The following is a 14695-nucleotide window of genomic DNA, read 5'->3' on the forward strand; positions in this document are numbered from 1 at the left end:
GTCACTTCTAGCCCCCCTCTGCTCCCCACCGGACTCTCCCATGGAGTTCATCTGATATTTTCTCTCCCCTGGGTTCTCCATCCAAAGCATCGTTTACGTCCAGCCACCTTCCTCGACGGCCCGTGGGCGAGTTTCCCTGTTTTCCCCCCGGTGCTGCTGAGATGCCCTCTCAGTGGATTTCTTCCACCTACTCTCGCCAGGTCTGCGTCCAGCTCCACGCTGAAATGAAGTTTTCCTGACTTTCTGATCATGTCTCTCTCCCATCCCATCTCCACACCCCAATTTCAATAAAAGCCCCAGATCTTTACCTGGTTCCTGAGCCTTGAAGATGTGGCTTCTTCCCTCAAGGAGCCACATCGATCTTTATTTTAACCGGTGTTATTTTAATCCGCAGTTTCCTCTTTCTCAACTTGGAGGCCTTGTGCACGCTGCACTCCTGCCTAAAACACGGTCCTTACATTTTCCTGCCTACGTCCCACCCGTCCTTTCCAGGTCTACCTTCCTCATAAAGACCTTACCTTAACCACCCGTTCAATCAAGGTAAATGCCCATCGCATCAGGGCTTGAACATTCACAGCACGCATCATAGTTTAAGTTCTGTCTTTCCCTCTGTTATATTCCTGAAGCCTAACACAATTCCCGGCACATAGTAGGTTTTTTATATATATTTGTTCGATTTAAGTGAATAGTACAACTGGGGAAAATTTAAAAATTAAGTGATTTTCTGGCAGGGACTTCAGATGAAGGAACATTAAGGAGATGAGAACATTTGGTATTTAGGAAGTATAGAGATAGGCTGTCCATACACTTAATGACCAGACTCTTCGAGAAATAAAAAAGAACCCCAATAAATTAAACGACGGTAGCTTAAGGATAAAAACAAACATGTCTGTATAAAAGGTTATGCAGTCAAAAATAATATCTCAATAGGACAAAGGAGGGTTTGGATAAATTAGTGGGTGACAGACTGTACTGGTTTATTAGGTTAGGGGTGTTTGATGCATAGCTCTAACCTTTGAAATATGATTCCCATGCAAAATTGCCACTGTCCAAAACTGGTAACTAGGCCATCTGAATTGATATGACCCGGTACAACCTTTCTAATGTCATGTTTCCATCCACGTGGTAATTCTATTTGCCTCCATTGCTAGGAATAAAGAATTCTGCTTATCTTTCCCACGCATGCCTTACAGCCGCCCAGTCTAGAATACGTGTATACACTGGGTAAGAGAGCATGTTGGAAATGTTGCAAGAAAATGTGCGCATGTGTGTGTGATTTGTGTCAAAAATGAGCCCTGAGCAGGGGAAAGCCTCTCTTGGACCGAACTAGCTGGGCTGCCTTCTGTTCGCACCGTCCAACCCCTTGGCTGTCTCCCCACTGCTGACGTCCACTCTCAACAGTGGCTTGGGACCGCTGCTCCACCCTGACCCACCACTCCCTTGAACACTACCTCCTCACACACTTCTGGCGCTTTCCACGCCTCCCTCCTTCCTAAGGCTCAATTTCTAATACCCAGAGAGCTGAACTGCAACCTGCGTCTTTAACCCTTGGTCGCATGGTCTTTGTTTTCCTCCTGGATGTTTCCCTGGGCCCGCCTTCTTTTCAGAGCATGATGGGGAACAGGTTTATGTAATTCTATCTTTTTTAATCTAGCGGAAAAGAGCTGTGACAGCCACCGTCCAAAACAATAGATGATGCACAGGCCTACGTTCTTAGCTCATGTCCAGTATGAGTCGCTTCTCCAGAAGGTGTCTAACTACAACTCCACTTGGGAAGCTGTACTAGTCACTGTCATTTCCTGAAGAGACTGTTGAATAGCATGTACATGACCCCTAGAGAGCCAAAGAAATGGCAAGCCCAAGACCAGAGGGCTCTAGAAAATTCTCTCCAAAATCAAAGTTCAGATAAGTTCGTTGGAAAGAGTGTTTCTGATTGCCCAGCCGAGATGCAAGTAAGTACCTTTTTCACATTTACTGAATGCTTATATGCTAGGGTAGGTGACGTGATACGCTGGGGACTGTCTTACTCTAGATCCAGCCCCCAAGACTACAGTCTGCTGCAGAGACAAACATTAGAAATTACTGTACAGATAATCAATGAATCACCAGTGGAATACATATGACAAAGGGGAACTGCAAGATTATAAGAGAACCGAAAAGGGAAGGGGCAGTGTCATTCATAATCACTCCATCTCTGCTCAGAACAAGCTAAAATGTATTCAATAACAAATCACTGTAAGAAGGGTGACTGAATGACTAAAGATGTAAAAACATCTAGAATCTAACATCTCAATAATTTTCCATGAGGCCAGTTACTTGTAACTTGCCCTACACAGATATCTTTAACAGGCCTCTTTTGTCTTTCAAGAGGTAGTGGGGTTCTAAGGAACTGGGGTGCCCTTCTCATGTTCTTATTATTTATCAAACCAAAATAAGAGACATTTATAAATCAGGCTATATAAATATTTTCAGTACACTCATTTTGCTCTTGGGAAAGCTAGCTCATCACACTCTCAGAAAAAAAATCCGCTCTAATCCCAACATCCAATTTATGACCTCTTAGCACTCTCCATCCAAGAATAACATTAATAATAATCAGACTATTAGCCAGGGTGCTTGGTTTGAACCTGAAAAATTTGAGAAACTATCTTATAAATTATTTTCCAAGGATATCATCTTTAAGCCTTAACAGGCACAACTGACTCTGAATTCTGGGAATTGAGCATAATTACATGGAAATTGACAGGACACAAATGCCAAGAATCCTGTTAACCTTTACTATCTTGAAAAAAATTCTCCTTGTAATTATCTTTTTTCCTTTGTCTTAAATGTTACTGCTGAATATCTAGAGGCTTAAGCAAACACATTGGTGAATGGCGAGCGGAATCTTGATCTCTGTTTGGGATCCTAGAGTTTCCCAGGCATTCCTTAGACTAAGGAGGCGCTGAGCAGGCACTTGGAATTTGACTATTTCTAGACTCACATCCATCTTTGTGTTTGCTCTGCTCTAGTTCCCTGCTCATAATTATCCGCGCTGAGTGGAAGCCCCTTTGCATTAGCAATTATAGTGAAAATGTAGGTCTGAGGCATTCGGTGTCTAATGCAATCTCTGACCTGTTCTATGTCTTTGGAAAAGTCACAGCACCTTTTTAGCGCCTGGGTGACGCTGGGTTTCCTCTGTGAAGTGACTCTAATGGCATTTGGCTCTAACAGCAATAATATTTGCATAGTGCTTTAAACCTGACTGTGGGCATTTGCATTCCAACTTCACTGATACAACTAAGGCGCCCCTTGGTTCTTTACTATTTTAATTCAATCTTAACTCATCAGCCCCAACTCTGCCTGTACTTAACCAGTGCTTTCATGGACTCCTTGGGAAGTGTTAAAAACTTGACAGGAGATTGGTTGTGGCCATGATTGCGGAGACACTCCTGCCACTTGCATGCATGGAGTCAAGGGGGCAAGACTCAACAATGCAGCGGGTCTTGGGTATTGAGCCACAGATGTCAAAGGCCTGCGGGACATTTAGGTGAGTGAAACCTTTTTTTTTTTTAAATCAAAAGCCTGACATGCACTTCATTTCATACATAACACAAAATATTTTTGCAAGATTTTAATGTTCAGCGACCCTCCAGGAATGAAACAACCTGTGAGCTAAGGGAAGGTCGTGCTTTGACTTGTTCAGGTCATCAAGAGTTTTTTGCTAGTTTAGAAAATCCCATGACCAAGGGTAATGCTTCCCCTGGCATGCGAGTCCCGTCTCTGCATCCCTGTAGCAGCCTGTTCCGTAGCTGTTATATTTATGAAGCCATTCTATATATGGACACAAGCATCCACACTTCATTACATCCTGTGGTGTAGTTGTGCCTGAAGATTTATGTTACATTTATTTGATTATCAATTTTTTAAAAATTTATTGCTCTTGTATAAACAGAACATTACATAGGTCATTTTTTTTAAATCCTCACTCAAGGATATATTTTCCATTGCTTTCCAGAGAGTGAAAGGGAGAGAGAGAGAAAAAAAGAGAGAGACAAAGAGAGAAACATTGATGTGAGACACATCGACAGGTTGCCTCCTTCAGGTGCCCCGACCTGGGCCGGGATCAAGCCTGAAACCAAGGTACGTGCACTTGGCTGGAATCAAACCCAGGACCCTTCTGACTGAGGTCCGACGCTCTAACCACTGAGCCAAACAGGCTAGGGTCATAGGTCATTTTTTAAGTAGGTGTATAGGTAGCTTATTTTATCTACAAACTTAATTTTGCAAAGTAATAAGGGTATTACGATATATTCATTAATAATATTTGGGTCAGAAAGTGTAACTAACTCCTTATATAAACAATCCCATACACAGAAGCCACCTTCATCTTTCTCAAGTACAGTTCTTTACTGTCAGGAAATCCTGGCTGTCGATGTTTTGCACTTGTTCGGGAAATTTCTGTGTAGTTCAAATCCCAAGTTTGGGAATCAAGGCCCTAAAAAAATCTCCCAAGCTAACTTTCTAGTCTTAGTCTCTATGGCAGCCCTGCCCCCACTCTCATCCATTTTGCGAATCTCAAACTATGTACTCACTCAGACTTTGGCTCTGCAGGATTCACTTCTCTTCCATCCACAGATTTTGTCTGATCCCACCTCATCGGCTCTAAGCTCTCTAAAGGGAGGCACCATTTCGTGTTCACTCTGTGCCTTCCCAAGGCTGAACCAAGTAGGTGGCTCAGTGCGTGAGTTCAACAACATTTATGGAACTGAATCGGTCTCTGAGTAATTGAGAGAGATGCCTAGGTACTATTATCTTAATTTGCCCACGAGGAAAATGAGCTGTAAATTAGCTCTGAAAGGTATTTTGTGTGGAGCACCAGATGAACCATGCTGCAGAGGGGCGCATGCTATTACCTCCGGCTCGTTCAAGTCTCAGGTCTGCACCTATAAAAACACCTCTAGAGGTGGGCTTACATTTTTGCTGAAACAAAACCAAACCTTTCATGTCTAGGTCCCCTTGCCAACATCAGAGTTTGGATTTATGTCACTCTATATGCCACAGATGATGGCAAATCTCTCTCTTAAAAGCTTGTCACCGAATAGAGCTGCAGGTTTTGTCCTTTTAAGACTATGTTCCAACAGAAATCAGCCAGAAATAAGACATGTGTTTCCCAGAAACCTCCTCCAGCTTGCCTGGCGGTGGAAGGGTCAGGTCCCAGCTGCGCTCCCTGGCCGGGCTCCAGCCCGGCGAAGCCCATCCATCACGGCCGAAGCCTGCCCTTCTCGCACACCACTCGGGCTGGAATGGAAGTGGCCTTTTAACAGAACATTGTCTTCGGATTGTGTGAAGCAAGGCTGACAGAGAAAGGAAGATTCATTCCTGACACCAGTCATACTAATATCTGTCACCGAAATGACATTTCCCTTTAATGATGAAAAATGCATCAGGAGAGAGGCAGGAGAATGGGCAGCTTCCACGGGCTCCCCCATTGGTAGGGAGGAGCCTCTGCTGCTGCTGCTTGGCCGTTTGAGGAGAGGACAGGAAGGATGGCCAGTTGGTCACTGAACTCACACAACTGGTCCTTCTCTTGGAAGGAGGGGCGCAGGCAGATGGACGCCTGTGGGCTAGACGGTGTCATTGAACATCTGACTAATTTCTCATTAGGCCTTCTGCCTGGGTTTTCCATAGACCGCCCCATTTCTTTCAGGCCCAAGCCGAGGCTCAGCATTGGTTTCAGGGCTGCCATGCCCATATTTTACCATATCCGGCTTTGCAGAGCTAGTAAACCTCACAGGAATGCCAAGCTGCTGGGGTCCCCAAGCCCTCATTCGCATACTTTCTGTTGCATGGGCTACGATGGAGGCATTCAGGCTACAATGCAGACACCATACGTATTGCAGGAGGGTCTGTTGTGGATAATCCGTGAGTGGGACAAGGCATGGCACAGCCAGTGCTTTATGGACTGAGCTGGGAGAGGCGGGGACTGCAGAGAGACTAATTAGGCCAGGGAATTGCGGGCACTTAAGGCAGAAGCTGCACAATTGTCTCAGGTGTTCACAGAGTGGCTATTTCCCAACGAATCCCAGATCTTTATCTATAAACCCATTGTTTACAAAAGAATTAGGTGCTGACATCTATATAAAATCATTTCCCCCTCCCCTCCTTTGTCTACTGGCAGAGCCTGCCTCCCACAACACAGGCTAAAAATGCTAGCTATTCGCTCTCCTGTCTCTGCAGCTGTGATGACCATGTTACACAGGAGACAGGCTCAATAGCCCTCCCTAACCAAGAAGAAGCAGGTGCACCCTTCCAGGCCCCTGTGTTCCTGTCTTTGACTGTATTTGGGTGATGCTGTGAGAGAGCCGGGGAAATGCAGCCACTCCCCACTGGTGGAATGAGGACCCCACATCCCACGCATGAAGACTAACTGTGAGATCCTGGGTTCCAGAGGCTGTGATGAGTATTGGACTCCGTACCTCCAGGCTTCCTGATGTCCTCATTTCCTAAGCCTCTGTTAGTTAGTAAGGGTTTGGTTACTTGCAGCCAAAAGCATCTAAAGTATTGCATTCCCACTGCATCTAGAAAAGCATATCAGCATCATGATATCTATCTTCTTTAGATTCCTTTACTCGGCCTTGAACTGGCCTTGTCTGGGTGCACACGTCTTTTGCTTCCTGCCTCCGGCTTTCCCTCTTCCCTCACTCCTGTAAATATTGCCATACACAGGCTGGCTAGCGCACCAGGAATCACACTACGCCAGAGTACTTCTAAAGTTTTTAAGCTTTTGCAGTTCTTTACGACATTAATTAACACAACACCCACTCATTAGCTAACCTGCCAGCAAAGCAACTCAGCATCATTATCTTCTTTATGGAGAAGAAAACTGAGTCATTTATGTCCCTATACTTGCATGAGTGGGCTCCTGGCTCCCCCTCTCCTCCTCCAACATTCGCACTTTCAAATATATTTTAGACCAGCAGTGAGTCAATTTCACAGGGCCTTCTCCCGAACAATTGAGTCCCCCCTTCCCCTGCCCAACGCAATTTTACACCAGGGCGTATTTTTAAAACTCCTAATTCTATTAGGCCTCCCAGGAATTACCAAGCCCCCAATGTCCACACACCCCGTTTGGGAATACGTTGCCCTCCTTTCCTCTTCTTGGCTTTTTCTGCCTCCCTGTATCTTTTCAGACCAGGAAGAATCTTCCGATGTAGAGCTCAAAGGTTCATAGTGACTTCTAAGCCCCGCAAATGAAGCTGGAGCTCTGCCTGAGGGGAGAGAAAGGGTGTGCAGACTGTTCCCAGGGACGGCACAGCAGGGGCAGGAGAAAGCTTCCTGTCTGAAGCAGAAGGCAGGCTGGGGCCCCTGTGGCGGGCCTCCTGCAGCGGGGAGCTCCAGCCATCTGTGGACTCCCTTCTGGAGAAAGACTCTTGCTCTGAGATAGCGTGGGCGGGCCTGGGCTCACTGACGGTACAGAGCGGGAGCAAGCGCCCCCTGCCGGTCCTGCTCCCTCCGCAGGACACAGGGAGCTGGGATGCCAGGGACCTGAAATTCCCTCCACCACCTAAGTGCAGTCACCCTTCAGTAGAGCAATGCAACCAAATGCCCAGCAGAGACACCGAAGGAAGCCCATATTCAGTAGAAAATGCATGGAAGAGAACAGGTGAAAAATCACCAGAGGCCTGGCTTAACGTAGAAATCAGCCAGGATTTCCTGACAGTAAAAGAAATCTCACACTGCTCGGCAGGAGCTCTGCATATGCATACAAATTTTAAATCACACACATTACTCTTTTATGGAATGATCCTTAAACTTTTTAAAATGATATTCTCCTTCTACACAGTTATAACAACCTAATAGATATAAAAATGTTGAATCTGTGAAATAAATAACCTTTTGTCATGTTATTTGATCTTTCCCAACCACCATGTCCGGAAGACACTTTGTCCCCATTTGACAGATGAGTAAACTGAGGTGCATACTTATAAAGGAAGCTGACAAAGTTCCCATGGTAGAAGGTGAAACATCTAGGTCTCACATCCAATCTTCAAACCCCAGAGTTAAGACTCATTTTTCTTGACTGAGGATCAATAAACGCAGGACTCTGGCCTCCCTCCCGGTGGACTAGAACCTGTGCCGAGGCTCACCGGGAGGATGAGCACTCGGAGGGGACAATGGGGACAATTTACAAGGGACAAAGGAACACAGCAGTTCAGAAACAGATGGAACAAGACCCAGAACCATGGCCAAGAAGTTTGCCCCATGAAAGAATGTGTCACAGAGAAACAAAAGGAAGACACTCCGAAGTGTCTGGGCGCTGTGCCCGCCTGCCCTTTTCCTCCCAGCGTGCCAGTCCCAAGGCTCCAGCCACAGGACAACAAGTGGGATCCGTAGATACCACAGGCCGCAGGAGCACGGACACAGTTCCCACCGTGAGGAGCACCAGGGTGGTCTCCCAGATGCAGTGGGCACACTGGTGGGGCCGCCGGCAGGACCGAGGCCTGCTCTTGGGAGCAGTGTCTGTCCGGGATGTGATGGTTTGCCTCCTTGGCCTCTTGGCAGGAATGATCATTTCCTTCTAAACTCCTGCAATATCGCATCTCCTGTAGCAGGTAAAGTATGTTACCTGTATTACAGGTGGGTATAAAGACATGGTGTCTGCCCTACAAGATAAACTCATTGTTAGAAGGGTCTCTGTCTTTTCATTAGATCTATTTACTTTAGAGCTGGAAAGACCTATGTAATTCAGCTGTCTCAGCCTGTGAATTTTATACATGAGGAATCGGAGGCCTACTGAGCTGACATGGTTGAGACAAGTCCTGGCTGGGCCAGAGAAGGGCTGAAGTTTATTTGCACCCTTAGCTCAGGGAAGTACTTGTCTAGAATAAAGCCAGAAAGACAGGTTGAATGATCTGACAAATTTCTGACCCCTGTTCTTCCATGGCCAAAGGTGGTCCAGACGGAGGCACGTGCAACCGACATGGCATCCTCAAGCCAGCTTCATCTGAAAGACAACCACTGCACTTAGCACACGTGTTTCCACACAAGAGGACACTCATGAGGGGCTCCTTCAAGCTTCTTAATAAGCAATCGGGTGGTGATGTTGTTTTAAATCAGCTGACCGGGGATGGAAGTTCTTCAGTGTATTATGGTTTAAGACATTAAAAAACGAACAGAAAATCAATCTAGCACTAATAAAAGATGATTGAAAATTGCTAATATAAACCCAATAGCACGACCTTGCTTTACAAAACATGAAAACGCGTATGGATTTCTTACATTCTTACTGTAAACACTGCCCAGGCTCAGCTCCCACCGCGGCTCCGCCTCACACAGCCGGCTACCGCTGCCGCTATTACAGGCCGGCCACCTTGCAGGAGCTCAGCAATGCCAATTAATTGTAGTAATGAGCAGGCTTCGCAGCTAGGGAAACTCACAGCCTGATCCCTAGCAGCATCTATAAGCTCAAAATGTGATTAGGAAGCTCTGTTACCACGGGGTATAGTGTGTGTCTCTACAAAGAAGCCGAGGCTCTGAGGGTCTAGGGCGTGGTGTGTGTGCATTACATGTGTGTGCACGTGTGCATGCATGCATGTGCAGTATCTCAGCCCTCCTCTGGACAGGGGAACTGGGTCAGGGAGACGTGTCCTGGTGAAGAGGTGGATGCTGCGGGAGGAGGGAGAAGCTTCCCTGGCCTGGGAAGGAGGAGCCTGTGGGCAGAGGAACCAGGCTCTGGGTGCAGAGGTCTGGGAAAGGTGCTAAGGGCATGCTGAGTCGGCTGCGAGGGTGCCTGCAGAGACGTCTGTCCCTGGTTGTAGAAACAGTGTTCCATGCAGGAGCTGCGGTTGCTGTGTGCCTTTGTCCCGTGGCTTCCCTCCTGGCCATCCCTGGTTCTTCCTTAAAGCCTGTGGCTGTGCCTCTCGGTGCCCCTCCCCACTCCAAGTTCCATTTCTTGTCTTTTTTTTAAAATATCTGTTGCGTAGGTACTAGTGAGTGGAGTAGCTGCTCCTAATTAGGAGAAACTGCCCTGGTGCTCTGTTGTTTAAAACCACGCAGAAGTCCTACAACAAACCCCCAAACGAACACGGCTTCTCCTTGAGAACTTTCTAATGTATTTTAAAAAAACAACACCCACACACTGGGCCTTCAAAGTCACATGCAATGTGACAAAGTGGGTAATTATGTTTCACTTAGCACACATCAAAGAAACAAATGGCGGGAGAGCGCGTACCTGCTGGGGGGGGGGCTGGTGTGCGCTGGCCCGGGCCCGGGGGGGGGGGACAGCTGTGCCCCCAGCCTGCCTCTGGCCCAGGCCCTTAAAAGGAAGGTGGCCCCGAGACTCACTTATAACAGGGAGCTGCCGGGGAATGTGTCTGGCCTTTATCTTCTGTTCCTTTGTTTGGTTTTCATGGAAACCTGTGTTTATGGGGAAACTCTGAGCTTGCTTGCCACAGACAGACGTTTCTGATCTCTGTCCCTCGTCTTGCTAAGAATGCCCCCTTTGGGAGATGAACCACCATCTTTTCTCTTCCAGCAATGCAGAAGATGGAAATAAGTGACCAACACTCCCGAAATCCATGGGTCCCTCTGGAAGCAGGGGTTTCAACAGTCTCTGGCAGAGGCCCCTTCACCGCTTGGGGCTTGTTGCTGCGACGCCGTGGGAGCAGAGGCAGAGCCCAAGGCGCAGGTTATGTTCACGTCCTGGTCACAAGAATAAAGCTGATTCGGAGTCACCAACGCACAGCCCGAGCCCAGGCCTCTTCTTCACCCCTGGACCAGCCCCTTCCCCTTTCTCTTTCCTCTGTTCCCTTCATAAGCTGAAGATCTTGTCACTTTAACATTTAATTATATAAAATTCTGCTGCCTTTACCCCCTGTGGATGAGCAATTGTTCTGCTATTTCTACAAAACGCCACAGGAAATATGAAAATAGGAGGCAGGATTTGGAGCAAGCCTGTCAAATGCCTGTGGTTAGCCGCATCCGAGATGGCTGTGTGGATTTCACATCTGTGACCCGGATGGGTGAGGGGAGAGGGGGGTGGAGGGGGGAGAGGGAGCCAACAAGCACCACAGGGGAGCCACGCCAACATTCTACAATGTGGTTTTGACCCGAAGGGACTGAACCTGAGGCTGAACCCAAAGGAGGGCAGCACCCACCAGTGGCAGGCTCACCGCTTAAGGCAGGAGAGCTGGGCCCACAGATGGGTGAAAATGAGCCAGATAGAGAGGAATGAGGGACATATTTCTCTTCAGCGTGGATGCAATACCCTTTTTTTTTTTTTTATATAATATACCTTTATTGATTTCAGAGAGAGGAAAGGAGAGGGAGAGAGAGAGACAGAAACATCAATGATGAGAGAGTCATTGATCAAGCCCGCAACCGGGCATGTGCCCAGACCGGGAATCGAACCCCGATCGCCTGGATCCCAGGTCAATGCTCAACCGCTGAGCCACGCCCGGCCTGCGATACCCTTTTCAAAACAGGCTGGGCATTAGCTATGGTGTCATTTCTTCTTTATCCAAATATTTAATTGGGACGCAGCATTGAAAGATAGCTAAAAGCATAGGAACTGGAGCCAGAAGCCAAGGTCCCAGTCACGGCTCTTTCCTTGCTGAGGGTCTAAATATGGCAAGTTACTTTCTTCTTGCCTTGCTCTTCCCATCTGTAAAATGGGGCTAACTCTAATAGTAACTCCTCCATAGAAAGTGCCTAGCACAGCGCTGTTGCAATGATCTAATAGGTAAATACAAGGTAGCAAACACTGTACTAGGTACAAGGGCTCTGATGGTGTATAAGAGCCTGTGCTAGCTTTCCAGTGCATATGGATGCAAATTCCCAACAGCAGATGTGTACAGATTCCCAATGGCGTAACAAGAGCTAAGATAGTAACATCTAGAAAATCTGAAATTTTGCAGATGAGGTCATCTCAGGATCATCGGAGTTGGGGAACATTTAGGAGAAGAAATGGGTTGTGTAGGGCAGGTGGAAAGTTACCTATTGGAGAGGAGAGATCGGTTATTTGTAGCAAAAAATAGAAAGAACAAAGAAATGGAGGTTTAAAAGATGACGGCTTGTTTAGGAAGCAGTGAGCATTTACTTGTGCCGTAGGGATGGTGAGGCCTGAAGCTGGAAAGAGAGACCCCACGTGGATTTCTAGAGGGTTTTGGATGCTTATTTTTTTGTGTGTAAATGGAGATTCACTGGAGCTCTAAATAAAAAAGAGGATTATCCAAACTACGGTAGAACAACACAGGTGTCTCGAGCAGCAGCTGCTGCGGGCCTTTGTAAGAGATCCTGTGAGTGGCAGCGGAGGCTCTTTCTCGAAGAGCAGATCAGGATGTTAGCGCTTCCCCCAGTGCTTCTCTCCACCCTGGATTAGAGGTCTGCGTGGCTGAAGACACTGAAAGCCGCAGGCACTGCTAGGTCTCCCCCTAGGAGGCGTCTCCCCATGTTTCTGAGTTGGTTTAGGTCACTCATGGGCCTAACCAAAAACTCCTTCCTTGCAGTGGAGGAGCTGCCACGTGCAGAGGGTCTGGCCCGTGGTCCGAGAGTGGAACCTCCCAGGGGTGTTTAGGGCAGTGTTGCTTTCCTGATTTTGCCACCACTTCTCCCCGCTTCTACCTTCCTTTTTTCCATGCATGGAACCAAAGTGAGGTGGTGGTGAAGCAACATCTCTCAACGGTGAGGACATGAATCTGACACTGAAGATCTCAGAGAGAATAGGCAGGAAGATGCCGGGATGCAGGTGACACCAAGGATCTTCTCCTTGTGGTCCCTCCTGTCCCTGGACTTCATGCTCTGTAGTCGGGTCCGTGAACCTGGGTTTCTGTCACCTGCAGTGGAACGCGGTCTCTGAAAACCGTTGACCCGTGTAGATAAATGCCTCACTTAATGCGCACTGCTGCTGAGGCTCGGGGGTTTGACCCGTCAGAAGCAAAAGTGGCTTCTCTCTGGCACCTGGGGGAAAAGGTCCATGTCTCACTAGTATTCCCTGCATATTAGGGACCCACAACCTAAATTCTTCTCTGCTGCCAGGGGTTCATCATAGATCTCCTACGAGCCTATGAAGAAAAATTTCCCTGAACCCCCAAAGACTCATCCACCATATGCTAACCTCGGTGAGAAGGGTGGAACAGTCAGCGTTAAAGTACAAAGGCTGGATCTTAAAGGTTTGTCAAACCAGTGGGGGTCACATGAAGGCGAACAGTGACCCCCACATAACATTAGTAGCTTGGATTCAAGCTTGTCAAAGGGAGGCAGCACCCTTGGGCCTGGTTGGAAGTTTTCTCCATGGCCAGTGTGAATGGGTGGCCTGGTTGGAAGTTCTCTCCATGGCCAGTGTCAATGGGTGGCCTGGTTGGAAGTTCTCTCCATGGCCAGTGTCAATGGGTGGCCTGGTTATACTCCAGGGCAGCGGATAGCTTTATGGTGGGACCATTAACACAAAGAGATAGATGGCAAGGATTAGGAAAAGGAAGATTTTAACTGGGGCAGAGTAACCACACGGGGCGAACTCACGCTGGGGCCCCGGGTGCACTGAGCCCTGCACGGACCCAGTGTGTCCTCCTGCAACTGTGGGGTAGAAACGGTGCCAGCCGACAGAGCCAGCAGGGTAGAGAGCTGTCTCCCAGAAAAACCAGGGAGAATGGGGGGAAGGCAGAAAGCCAGGGCTCAATCTCTCAAGGATTTACCCACGCCAGTTCCCTCCCTGTGTGGGAAGGAATGAATCAGGAGACGTAGGATGTCCCCCTTCACTTTTCCATCAGCTCCAGCTCTCCGATCTTCAGTGGCCTCGTGAATAGAAAGTTTGCTCGCTCCTGTGCTGGAAATGGGGGTCCCGGGTGCACAGGGAACACCGCCGCACCGGGGAACTTCTTGTATAAAAGGTATCTGGTTGCTCCATAATTTAACCACTGCCTCAGTACAAAAAGCTCTTTAGTTGTGGTGGTGACTGATAATGCAATGAGACACCATCCCCTCTGCGAGCTAATGACGTTTGTGGGGAGATGACAGGTGGGTATGAAAATGGAATCGGATGGGCTGGGGGCAGGCTCCGTCTTCATTTCTTGCCCGTTGCCGTTTTTGCTGCTCAGCTCCGGAGGAAGAGCGTGGGATGTTATCTATTAGTCTGTGCACCAGGATTTTCATCTAATTTCATAATGAAGATGTTGCTCCATCGGATACAGACGACGTGTCAGCAGAAATGCAGAGGCCCATTTTTATGTGTCAGCGGTCTCTGCGGGGCCCCACCTGCCTGGGAGAGTGTAAGAAGTGCTGGCTTGAGGGCATGGCTCTGCCACGCTGGATGGATCTTCGTGGATATGCCCGCTCTCTCTTCGCCTTTCCTTAGGAGGAATGCCCATTAAGCTGTAAGCCCTGTGCGGGCAGGAGCCCTTTCTGCCTCCCATTGTTGTCGCCCAGGGCCTGAGCCATGAGTGCTCAACAGGAGTGAGAGCATGAATCCCATCCACCGTGCTTCCCAGGCACAGATGGTGAGTGCCCGGCCTTTGCAGGCCTGCCAGCTCCTCGACGCTGAGACCTCCATCCACCCTGGTCCACTGTGAGGACCAGTCCTTACATTCGGGTGAGGAATTACTTGGCTCAGACACACATCCAGGAGTCCAGGCATCAATCAGCTCAGCTGTTGCCTGGCTGTAAACCTGGGCTCATATTTTGGATCTTCCTGTGCCTCAGCTTTCTCTGTTGGATAATA

Source organism: Miniopterus natalensis, chromosome 20 (genome assembly GCF_054644295.1).
Source record: "Miniopterus natalensis isolate mMinNat1 chromosome 20, mMinNat1.hap1, whole genome shotgun sequence".
Classification (NCBI taxonomy): Eukaryota; Metazoa; Chordata; class Mammalia; order Chiroptera; family Miniopteridae; genus Miniopterus; species Miniopterus natalensis.